This window comes from Pongo abelii, chromosome X (genome assembly GCF_028885655.2).
Source record: "Pongo abelii isolate AG06213 chromosome X, NHGRI_mPonAbe1-v2.0_pri, whole genome shotgun sequence".
Taxonomy (NCBI): domain Eukaryota; kingdom Metazoa; phylum Chordata; class Mammalia; order Primates; family Hominidae; genus Pongo; species Pongo abelii.
Window position 1 is genome coordinate 19,143,335 of NC_072008.2, and position 12,592 is coordinate 19,155,926.

The 12,592-nt window shown below is 44.4% G+C and overlaps 1 protein-coding gene across 3 annotated transcripts in view; it reads right to left on the reverse strand.

Annotated features, from left to right (window-relative positions):
• The window catches only part of ADGRG2 (adhesion G protein-coupled receptor G2), a 134,538-nt gene that overhangs the window by 63,600 nt on the left and 58,346 nt on the right, over positions 1 to 12,592 (reverse strand). The window lies entirely within an intron of this gene.

Below are 12,592 nucleotides of genomic sequence, written 5' to 3' on the forward strand. Positions count from 1 at the left end.
ACCTATTAAACAATAACTCCTCATTCTCCCCTTCCCCTTGCCCCGTTCCTGACACAGAACAATATTTTTTATATAACTATGAAATAAATGAGGGAAATCTGAAGTGGGAAGGCCAGAGAGTAAGCTACGGGGGTAGATTGGGCAAGACACAATGAGGACTGGAACCCATGCTTGGGAAGCTGGCATGAAAAGAGAGGTTCAACAGATCCTTCTAAGGTAAAAGTGAGAGGATTTTGTGGGGCGGAGGGGGGTCACTGGGATGTGGGAGTGAGGAAGAAACAGGAATCGGCCTGCCAGCAGTTAATCTATCGAACTCCCATAGTCCACGTGACCCTGTCCTGCACCCCTAAGGAAGGCAGTGTGGCAGGTAGGTTAAGAGCCTAGACTCCAAAGACCAGGACGGCCTAGGTCCAAATCCTGGCTCTGCCATTTGCTAACTATGTAACTTTGACCACTTACTTAACCCATCTGCACTTCAGTTTCCCAGGTGAAAAACAGGCACGAAGATAAGTGTAACAGGACATACTTCATAGGTACTACTGTTAAAGTATTGAGAAGAATACACAGTAAATACTGCTCATGTCAGTAGTTAATACAATGACTGTATTAGTCCGTTTTCACGCTCTGATAAAGACATACCCAAGACTGGGTAATTTATAAAGGAAAGAGGTTTAATTTACTCACATTTCCACATGGCTGGGGAGGCCTCACCATCATGGTGGAAGAGGAAGGAAGAGCAAAGGGACGTCTCACATGGCAGCAGGCAAAAGAGAGAGCCAAGTGAAAGGGGGAAATCCCTTATAAAAACATCAGATCTCATGAAATTTATTTGCTACCACAAGAACAGTAGGGGGAAAACCGCTCCCGTTATTCAGTTATCTCCCACCGGGTCCCTCCTACAACATGTAAGAATTATGGGAGCTGCAATTCAAGATGAGATTTGGGTGGGAATACAGCCAAACTATATCAAGGATGTGCTCTCTATTCTTCACTTTCCCAGTGACTTATCTAAAAATGATTTCTCCCTTCTATGTGCAAGACTTCCACTCCAGTTTCTTTTCTCCTTATATTATTTGCTTCCAGTTTCTAAAATATCCTTGGGATCACTTTGAGAACATGGGAGGAGAGAAGCAGAGGGCTTCAGGAAATCTGATGACCATAACTTACGTTTTATAAGTTCTTATACAAAGTCAAGAACAGGTGAAATTTCCAGGAAGAATGTAGAAGACACAGTTAATCACGATGTTATTGGGTTGCCCTTAAGTGGGATGCATGGTCTCCCTAGGGGTCATAGGCTGGCTTCTAAAATGTAACTAATTTTTTTTCTGATTATAATCATAATGTGGTTTTATGTGGGAAGAATTCTAAGCCACAGAAAAATATAAGGAAAAACTTGAAAAGTACTCCTAATCTTACCACTCAAAGATAACGTTAGCTGGCTGCAAGGATCTTCAGAATTCTCTAGGCCAGTTGCAGAACTGAAACAACAAAATAGAGCCTTGGGAGATGTTAGCTTCATGTTTTATTTAGAAGTATTAGCAGATAGAAAATTGAGCTCATTAGCATGCTAGCATGTGTGGTGGCTCCATAATGCATCATCTTCGTTAGACCAACTACATTTCCCAAAATTCCCTTTCTTGCATGTTTCTAATTAACGTGGGACAGAAGAGAGTTTCCTGTGGGAAATCTGGGCAGATGTGGGCAGCAGCCATGTTGTAGCTCACATAGGTTGGCAATGATCAGTTGCCTCATCTTATTAGGACCAGGGAGCTGCCGGGCCTGTAACTGCTCCACCTTCTCCTGGGTTTTCCTTTTCAGCTTCTTCAGCTCCTTGGCCATGTGTGTACTTTATGATGAAGGGCCCAGCTTCTGCAGGACATCCATACTGCCAAGGTCAAAAGCAACAATAAGCGATGTGGGGCTCAGTCTGTTCTCGTGGGCTACAATGCATGCTTCTGGTTTCCAGGTTTTTCTTGCTCTCCCTTATTTTACATTTATCCTTCCTTCCCAACTGCCTGTCCCATAGATGTCGAGTCCCAACATCAGATGTGAAGATGAGAGCTTTATAGAGACTGCTTAACCAGCTCCCACAGTTGTATTAGGACAAATCCCTGTAGCAAATCCCTGTGTGTGTGTGTGTGTGTGTGTGTGTGTGTGTGTGTGTGCGTGCGTGCGTGCGTGCGTGCGTGCGTGCGTGCGTGCGTGCGTGCGTGCGTGCGCGCGCGCGCGCACCTTAGTGGTTCTCCTGTGATTGAATCCTGACTTACAAAGTTTGAGATAGAAACCTTCTGAAGCAATTAGATTAAATGGTCTATAACTGTGCTGTCCAACATGGTAGCCACTAGCTACATGTGGCTATTTAAATTTAAATTAATTAAAGTTAAACATAATTAGAATTTAGTACCCCAGTCAAGTTTCAAGTGCTCAATACTGTGGTCACACGTGGCTGGTGGCCACTGTTTTGGGCAGCACAGATACCGAGCACTTCCATTAGTGCAAAAAAAAGTTCTATTAGCACTGGTCTATAGTGATAATTACTAGTATTTACTGAGTTCCCACCATGTGTCAGATGCAGATTCCAAGTTTGCTCTGGAGAGCACCATCTGGCAGGCAAACAGGGAAAGAGAGAGTGTGATGGGAATCAGGTGGGAGATTTTTTTTTGAGATGGAGTCTCACTCTGTCACCCAGGCTGGAGTGCAGTGGCACAATCTCGGATCACTGCAACCTCCGCCTCCCAGGTTCAAGTGATTCTCCTGCCTCAGTCTCCCAAGTAGCCAGGATTACAGGCTTGTACCACCACGCCTGGCTAAGTTTTGTATTTTTAGTAGAGACAGGGTTTCACCATGTTGGCCAGGCTGGTCTCGAACCCCTGACCTCAGGTGATCCACCCTCCTTGACCTTCCAAAGTGCTGAGATTACAGGTGTGAGCCACTGCACCTGGCCAGGTGGGAGATTTTTAATGGCCAGGCCTGGAGGTGGCACACAGCACTTATACCCACATCCATTGGCCAGCACTTAGTTACACGGCCACTTCTAACTACAAGGGAGGTTGGGAAATGTAGCCTAGCTGTGTGCTGAGGAAGAAAAAGTAAAAGCTTTGGTGCCAGCCAGTCTCTGCCACATCAGATTTAATTTGAGCGCTGTGAAGTAATTAATGCCCATTAAACTAAGGGTGGGACAAGATGAATGCTAAAATCACTCTCCCCAGCCACCATTTTCTCTCTTGTTCTTTGTCATGATATTGACAAGGTCAAAAGTCAGGCAGTCAGTATGAACCCGAGGAGGAGAAGTCCTTGCCACTTTGAGGCTGAATATGAACAACCCCTTCTTTATGACTCACCCTATCAGCTTTGCTCCTAGTGAATGTTCATATCATGGTTCTCCGGGACCCTTGAGAGTGGGACTCCCATGTGAGGAACTAGTTCTGTAAACAACTACATGGTAGTAAAAAACCATTAAGAGGGTTGGAATTAGGCATAGTCCTGCTGCATAGAAATCCTACTTAGTTGGAAAAATTGTATTTTTTTTTTTTAATTATTATTATTATTATTATTATTATTATACTTTAGGTTTTATGGTACATGTGCGCAATGTGCAGGTAAGTTACATATGTATACATGTGCCATGCTGGTGCGCTGCACCCACCAACTCGTCATCTAGCATTAGGTATATCTCCCAATGCTATCCCTCCCCCCTTCCCCCACCCCACAACAGTCCCCAGAGTGTGATGTTCCCCTTCCTGTGTCCATGTGTTCTCATTGTTCAATTCCCACCTATGAGTGAGAATATGCGGTGTTTGGTTTTTTGTTCTTGCGATAGTTTACTGAGAATGATGATTTCCAATTTCATCCATGTCCCTACAAAGGACGTGAACTCATCATTTTTTATGGCTGCATAGTATTCCATGGTGTATATGTGCCACATTTTCTTAATCCAGTCTATCATTGTTGGACATTTGGGTTGGTTCCAAGTCTTTGCTATTGTGAATAAGTTGCCTCTGTTTTGAAGCCAAGTTAACCCTTAACCTTCAGAAAATCCTTAGCCAGCCTTTATACATTGGTAGCTCCTGTTCTAATAATGTCTTCTCCTCATATTTTCTTTGGCTTGTCATGAGCTTTGAAAGTTTGATCTGAGATCCCTCACTTTTAATAATCTGTAACTCTGACTTGGTAATCTCCTACATATGAATAAAATGCCTGTGTTCATTCATTTCTAATGAATAAATGAACATGCCTGCTGAGCCAAGCCTTAAATGTGATTAAGGAGACTGACTTGGGTTCAGATCCTGGCTCTGCCTTGAGTAAGTTTCTAACATTTCTCTGCTTGTATTTCCTTATCTTTGAATGAAATTATATTACATTTATCAAGCATTTTATCACAGTTTCAACAATAAGGTGTAATTATTATTAATTCAGACTATATGATTCTGTGCCCTTGGATAAAGTTTACCATTATATAATAAACTACTTTTTTCACTTAATGCAAACAATGTGGTATCAGTAATTTGTAGAGGGCATTTAAAAAAAATCATGAAGATGGTTTCTTCCAGGATTTACATGCATGAGATTTCCATTCTGACTATAAAACATTCTTATCTATTCACTAATACTAGGTTAGTGAGAATGTCTGTTAGAACACTGTGCTCATCTAATTCAAGTTTCCATAGTATAGGATCATCATAGGAAGGCACCTCCTACAAAGATCATGGGGCTCCATCCCTTCGTATTACACATCAGGAAACTGAAGTTCATAGAAATCCACTTTAGAGGTAAAGGAGACTTGAAGATGACCTAGCGCAATACCATACGTCTTGCAAAGGTAGTCATTTAGACTGTACTTTCATCATTTCAAAAATCGCTTATTTATCCACAATAGGCTGCACACAAAAAAATTAGAGTGTGAGGCTGAGGCTGGGTGTGATGACTCATGCCTGTAATCCCAGTGCTTTGGGAGGCCGAGGCAGGTGGATCACTTGAGCCCAGGAGTTTGAGACCAGCCTGGGCAACATGAAGAGACTTCATCGCTACTAAACATGTTAAAATTAGCTGCGTGTGGTGGTGCATGCCTATAGTCCAAGCTACTTGGGAGGCTGAGGTGGGAGGTGCGCTTGAGCCCAGGTGTTAGAGACTGCAGTGAGCTATGACTGCACCACTGCATTCCAGCCTGGTGACAGAGCAAGACCCTGTCTCTAAAAAATAAAAATAGAGTATAATGTTTGCACTGTTTGGGATTATATCAATACTGTTTCCTACTGCTGATTGCAAACACTGGATACTGTCATATATGTTTTTACTCAACACCAAAAATGAGAACAATCTTACTTAAATAAATTGTGTAAAAGCATCTTTTAGGGCTTGGAGTTCACTGGAAGAAAAGAATTACAAAATAGGTCATGGGTAGGGAAAATACCAGATACCAAAATAGTCCAGCCCCTTCAGTCTACAAGTGAGGAAACACAAGCTCAGAAATGTGAAGTCATTAGCCAAAGTTTATTCTTTTAATCCCATTTTTGAAGGCCTACTGTGTGCCAGGCACGGGGGTTATAGCAGGGAATAAAACAAAGTCCCTGGCCTCAAAGACAGTTTACATTCTAGTCATATTATGCAACTCACTTCAAAGTTTTAAAACTCTACTTTGAAAATATCCTGTAACTGAAAACTTCTCACTAATTCAAACCCATCTCCTTCTGCTTGTGTACACCAAAACCCAGAATTTGTTAGACTTCACTGTGAATCCAAATCTGTGTAATATCAAATCATATTTCAAGTTAGGAGCAAGGCAAAAATGTCTACATAATTGAAAGACAACAGAGCTATGTGTTCAATTCCTGTTCATTCAATTAATCAGATAATTATAAGCAATTCTAATTTACACACTAAAGCAAAATTACTGCCATTTTATATCTTTGTTTATCTCTTCTTTAAATTAAAAAACTCTATGCTGTACTAAATACTATAGCAACATTAGAGTAACTTTTACTTTATGCTCTGTTCATTTCTAAAAGAAAAGTAACAAAAGGGTCTAGGTCACACTGGACATGGATGTTAAAGACTAACACAACTCCCACAAACATCATTGCAAAAGTATCTCTAACTTACCTTGATGTTTTTTACAGCCCTGTGATCTTATAAATGTGAGGCTTCTTGGCCAGATCAATGTGTTTCTTGTTATTTCTTGAACTAAGGATGTATCCGCTATTAAGGTGCATTTCAACAGCGTGTTCTCTTGGAAATCAACTTAAACCCTAATAGGTTAAATCAGCAGAACTGTTGCTTTTATGCCTTAGATCACTCTTTATCTTTATACAGAGCTTTGGGGATATAAATTCATCCCAGGATGAACAAATCATGCAAAGTTCTGTAAAAACCATTTTCAAGCCAGGCACGGTGGCGTGCACCTGTAATCTCAGCTACTCGGGAGATTGAGATGGGAGGATGGCTTGAGCCCAGGAGTTCGAGGCTGCAGTGAGCCATGATTGTTGCGCCTGTGAATAGGCACTGCATTCCAGCCTGGGCAACACAGTGAGACCCAGGCTCTAAAACAACAACAGCAACAACAAGAAAACAATTTTTAATGCTTCAGGACTAAATATTGGGGAAGTGGTTAAGAACACAAGTTCTAGAATCTCACCACCTCCACTTTCTAGCTGTGTGAATTTGGAAATTACCCAAACCGTCCAAGCCAAAAATAAGCACTTTCTGGATCTTGGTACTGTCTCTTTCTGGCTAACCTAGAAAGTCACTCCATTGCTTTGAGCTTCAGTTTTCTCTTCAGCAAAGTGAGGATAACACAAACTTTTCTGCTAACCTCAAGGGGACACGGTGAGATGATGTATGCCAAGGTGCTTCGTCAACCGCAAAGACCTACAGGAGTGTCCAGTTGTGTTGCTGCTGCTGTTGTTAATCTTTAGTACTAGCACTATGTATGAAGTAGTACTAAAGAATCTGTCTTTAGTACCAGTACTATGTAGTAGTACTAAAGAATCTGTATTTAGTACCAATACTACATAGTAGTACTAAAGAATCTGTCTTAGTAAACACAGTACTGGTACTAAAGGCACTATGAAGAAGGCCAGGCATGGTGGCTCATGCCTGTAATCCCAGCACTTTGGGAGGCCGAGGTAGGCGGACCACCTGAGGTCAAGAGTTTCAGACCAGCCTGGCCAACGTGGCAAAACCCCGTCTCTACTAAAAATTCAAAAATTAGCCAGGCGTGGTGCCGCAAGCCTGTAATCCCAGCTACTCGGGAGGCTGAGGTGGGAGAATTGCTTGAAGCCGGGAGGCGGAGGTTGCAGTGATCTGAGATCGCACCACTGCACTCCAGCCTGGACAACACAGCAAGACTCTGTCTCAGAAAAATAAATAAATAAGTAAGATACTATGAAGAGACACTGGGATTCTTCAATGAAGAGCAAGGCAAGGACAGCAATGACAACTTGGGGATTTGCCAGTCGGTAAGAGCCACTTCTAGAGCTTTTATCCATTTTGAAATCAAGAGATTACTGGCTTTGCTATAACTTTAAAAGCCTTTGAAATTGCCTCACGTAATAAATGTAGTTCGAAAAAATATGACTTATAAATTGTTTCCAATTTCACATTAGGACTTTGAACAGGAGAACAGCCTTAAAATGGGATTGCAGAGGTGAGTGGTTCTCAGTTCTGCTAGCATCACTTGGGGTACTTTGAAGAACCCCAATATCCAGGCTGTACCCCCAGACCAATAATGTCAGAATCTCTGGGGGTAGGAGGCAGGTATTCTTTTCTTTTTTTTATTTTTGAGATGGAGTCTCACTCTGTTGCCCAGACTGGAGTGCAATGGTGTGATCTCAGCTCACTGCAACCTCTGCTCCCAGGTTCAAGCAATTCTCCTGCCTCAGGCTCCTGAATAGCTAGGATTACAGGCGCCCACCACCACACCCAGCTAATTTTTGTATTTTTAGTAGAGACAGGGTTTCACCATGTTGGCCAGGCTGGTCTCAAACTCCTGACCTCAAATGATCCACGCGGCTCGGCCTCCCAAAGTGCTGGGTTTACAGGCGTGAGCCACCACACCTGGCCGAGGCAGGTGTTCTTAAATTCCCCCAGGTGATTCCAATGTGCAGCCAAATGTGAGAACCTGGCATAAATAATCAGCAGCTCAGACGTCACCCAGGGATTTCCAGAATGACATAATGTTCGAGGATCCCTGGTATTCCAAGACAATGAATGAAGAATCTGAAGATGGTCCCTACTGGCTGATTGAACTCACAGAATGTCAGACTGTGAAGGAATCTTAACAGGGAATCAGTTGAGCCCCTTCCTCATATGGAGGAGGGGAAACACATTCTTCAAGGGTAATCCTAGCCAAGGTACAGCCACCTCACTGAAGTCTATGCAGAAGTTTGGGGTAGTCTACACTGTATCAGAAGTGACTGGGTTCGGATGAGCATAGTACTGCTGACGTAAGCTGAGGGGAGGCCCACTTTTTGGAATATCTCTAGGCTTTAGACTAGGGTCACAAATCGAAACCAATTAGACAACCACAGTTTACTGAGTACTTACTATGTGCTAGACAATATGGAGGCTACAAAGAGAGAAAAGATGTCACCATTACCCTCAAGGACCTGAATGATGTCTCTACATGCCTGAAAAGATAAAACCTGGAGGAGGATCAGAGTTCAAGATATGATGATGGCCTCCCACAATTCCTAATGGAGTGCGCTGACACATCATTCTGTGTTCAATATGTATTCATTTTAGAGCAAGTTTAAAATTTATAAATACAATTTAGATGTAGAAACAGTAGCACCAAAAACACATCAAAAATTCCTGAGCTGCCTTTGATATCTAGGGTGGCTCCCTTTTGTTTCAGAGCCTCCACTCCAGAAATATAGGAAAGAGATCCTTAAGTCTGATGATTTAAGGTAGCTTTGTCTCTTTTGCTCTAAAATGGTCTCTAGTTAACCCAATGACTTGCGATTAAATGCACAATCTTTGTCCACCCTCCTTTTCCTTCTGGTAGTCAAGATGGCGCCTGGGCTGAGAATGGCATGCTAGTGCCTTGCTGGCAGTAGGGAGAAGGGGCCTGGATCTGTGAGCTCACCCAGTGCTGAGCCCTGAGTTCTCAATGGCCTCTCCAGAGAGCTCCCTCATCCTGTAGGGCTCCTAGGTATCCAACTGGTATCCACTGCTGAAGGCTGTGTCCAGTGGACCCATGGTCTATTCTTCAGAATCCCATCCAGGCCTGGGGGTCCTTCTCCTGCTGATACAGCTCCCTTGAGCTCTCACCACTGAGTGTCTGTCTCATCCTCCATCTGACCCCTGGCCTAGGCTGTCCACGCCATAGTCTTTGCAGCCCTGTCCCCACCCCTGGATCTCATCACAGCTACCCACTAGGAACATGAGGGGACTTTAGAGTCCCTACTCTACCACATGAGAGCTGAGAGAGACTTGGAGGGGACATCATCTCCAAGGGGAAACAGTTTTGCCATTTCATCTCTGCAACTGCCCTATGCTGACACACAGGGCCCATGAGGAGTCCTTACCTGGAGTTCCAAGTGGAGAGTGGGACACAATGTCCTCTGCTTTCAGTTTCACCTGCCACCTATCTATGATAGACTCTCCATCACTCCCCATCACCACTTCCACCTGCTAGGGAAAGAGCCAGGGTCCAACAGACATGGCCTCATGCCTGGGTGTGGGTAGTAAGATTTGGCAGGGGTCAGAGGGGGTTGTGAGATTGGCTGAGCATCAGATCAGTGCCATGGTAAGCATTTATAACCTCATTTGTATAGACAGGGGATTGAGAGAGAATGAGGAGACCAGGACAGGGTCTGGTATTAGAGGACAAAATGAAACAGAACAGGTTTCCTGCCTCTCAGGAGCACGCAGCCCATTTCCTGCAGCTCTACCGACTTCCTCGCAAGGAAGACCAAGGACTCAGGTGGACACAGCACGAGAGGATAGGAGGAAATCAGACAGCCAGGCCTCGGAGAGGGGAATTATAGAGGGACTCATCGCTGGAAATGCCTGCAGCACAGAAAGATCTAGACCCAGCCCAGAGAGAAAGTTGGGGATTGTAGCTCATGAGATCACCAAACTGGCTCAAGTGTGTAATTGTTTCCAAATGAGGAAGACAACTCTGCAAGAATGAAATTATAACCATCTTCCACTATTATGTCATCTGCCCCTCTGGAAAATAGAATAGTTGTATCTAAAAGAAGACCTCCTTCAAAGATTGATTAAAAAAAAAAAAAAAAAAGCATTGGTACTGCCCAGGAGATCTGGAGGCTGGAGGTGCCAAAACCCATTCTGGTAGACCAAGAATGAGCCCCTCAAATGTCACCAAATCACACAACTGAAAGTGTTAAGGTCCACGGGCTCTCTCTGTTGGCTAGTGGCCTAACGAGAGAGTGTCATCCCACCTCTCCCTGCCGTCAAGAGCTACTGAGTCACCTCTCAGGCTTCCAGGGTGAAGCTACTGTGTTTACGGTCCAGATCTCCCAGAGCCCTGGGTCGGGGGAGCTGCTGCTCTCTAACAGCTCACCCCAGGCTCCCTCTCCACTCCCCCAGCCCTGTGCCTCAGTGGCATGCTCAATCAGTCCCCAGACACTTACTGAGGGTGCCCTGGGCAGCCTGGTGTTGTGTGAGCAGTACAGGCTACAGATTCTGATGGGGAATCTTCCTAGCTGTGGGACCTCTAGGCAAATGCCTTCATTTGTTTGACAGTTTCTTCATCTGTAAACCAAGATGAAAACTACCCACCGGAAAGAGGTTTTGTAAGGATTAAATGAGATAATGTGCGTAAAGCACCTGGAAGAGTGGCCCTGAGCAGGCTCTCAGTGCCCATCAGCTTCCCTCCCGTGAGTTCGCCACCTGCCTCGCCAACCCTTTGTCCGGCACTGACTGCACACTGCAAGGACTCACGGTACAAAGGAAGCCTGTAATGCGTGTGACACAAAGTGATATCCCCAGGTACGGATGGATAAAGCGAAGCAAGCACTGGGGAGGGGGGTTTAATTCTTCCGAGGTCAGGGCAGGTTTTCTAGAGGTAGTAAGATTTGGCCTCAACTTTGGAAGGGGAGTTTCCTAATGGGGAGGGTCCCCGAAAGCAGAGTGGGGGAATATGCAAGTGAGACAGACAAGGGGGTGAATCCGGAAATGGGCACATTCATGAGCAGATGAGTATTATGGGGTACAGTGCAACTGGGGAACTCTGGGAGATGACATAGAACACACCTGAGTGTGGTCCCACCAAGGGACAAGGAAGCTGGCATATTTGAATACCAACTCCCATTACTCACTGTTTGGGGGTGTTATCTCCCTGGCACTTCTGGTTTGTCCCGCACACGGGCCAAGCACACTCCCATGGACATAGATGATTCTCAGGGAGACATGAAAGCCGTCAGCATCCACAGGAACTGTCTGCAGGTGACCCCTGGGGTGGGCCAAGGGGATATGGGCAGGGTACCAATAGCATCTGCTATAGGTGGCTTAGCATCGAATTAGACTAATCCACAGATCTGGCCACAGGCCATATGTGAGCACCCTATAGCGCTGACTCATACTTTAAGACTTATAGTTTGTATTGTTCTCATGCGTCATAGTCACGGCCCTCCAACTGCAGTGTAAATTCCCTGGAGTCAGAGACGATGTTCTCAGCAGCCAGTACTGCTGGGCACACAGCAGGCAATCATTATTGCATAATTGATAACCCAATGGAGAAGTGGCAGGTCAGTCCCCTTGGCCTTCAAAAACCAGGCCCGAGCCATCCTGAACTAAAAGAACCCCTGCCCCAGTCCAAAGGTATTGGGGGAGGTGGTGCCTATGAGCCACCTGGGTGATCCAAAACAACATTGAATCTCACAATTATGGATTCCATCTTTATTTTTAATCTACAGATTCACAACTACCAAGCAACTGAGCCTAGCATAGCAGAGAGGTTAAGAATGTGAAAAGGCACCATAGTATAGAGGTCCCACATACAAGCTTTGGAGCCAGATGGCCTGAATTTGAATTGTAACTCTGCAACCTCTTAATTATTTGACCGAAGGCAAGTTGCTTACCTCCTCTGTGCCTCAGTTTCCTCACGTGTAAAATAAGCTGATAATAGTGCCTTTTTCAAGGGGTTATAGAGTGGGCTTTAAATGAATTAGCCCTTTGTAAGGGCTTAGAACAGTGGCTGGCACATGGTGAGTGCTATCAAGGTGATTATTCAGTAACATGAGCAGGGCGTGGTGGCTCACATCTGTAATCCCAGAACTTTGGGAAGCAAGGTGGGAGCATCACTTGAGCCCAGGAATTCGAGACCAACCTGGGCAATATAGTGAGACCCCATCTCTACAAAAAATTTAAAAAATTAGTTGGGCGTGGTGGTGTCACCTGCAGTCCCAGCTACTCCAGAGACTGAGGTGGAAGGAACACTTGAGCCCGGGAGGTTGAGACTGCAGTGAGCTAAGATCACGCACTCAAGTCTGGGCGACAACAAGATCCTGTCTCCAAAAAAAAAAAAAAAAAAAAAAGTAAAGAAAAGAAAGAAAAAGAAAAAAAAACAAAAACAAAATAAATAAATAACATGAATAAATACTCTTACTGGGCGTTCTGAGAGACAGGT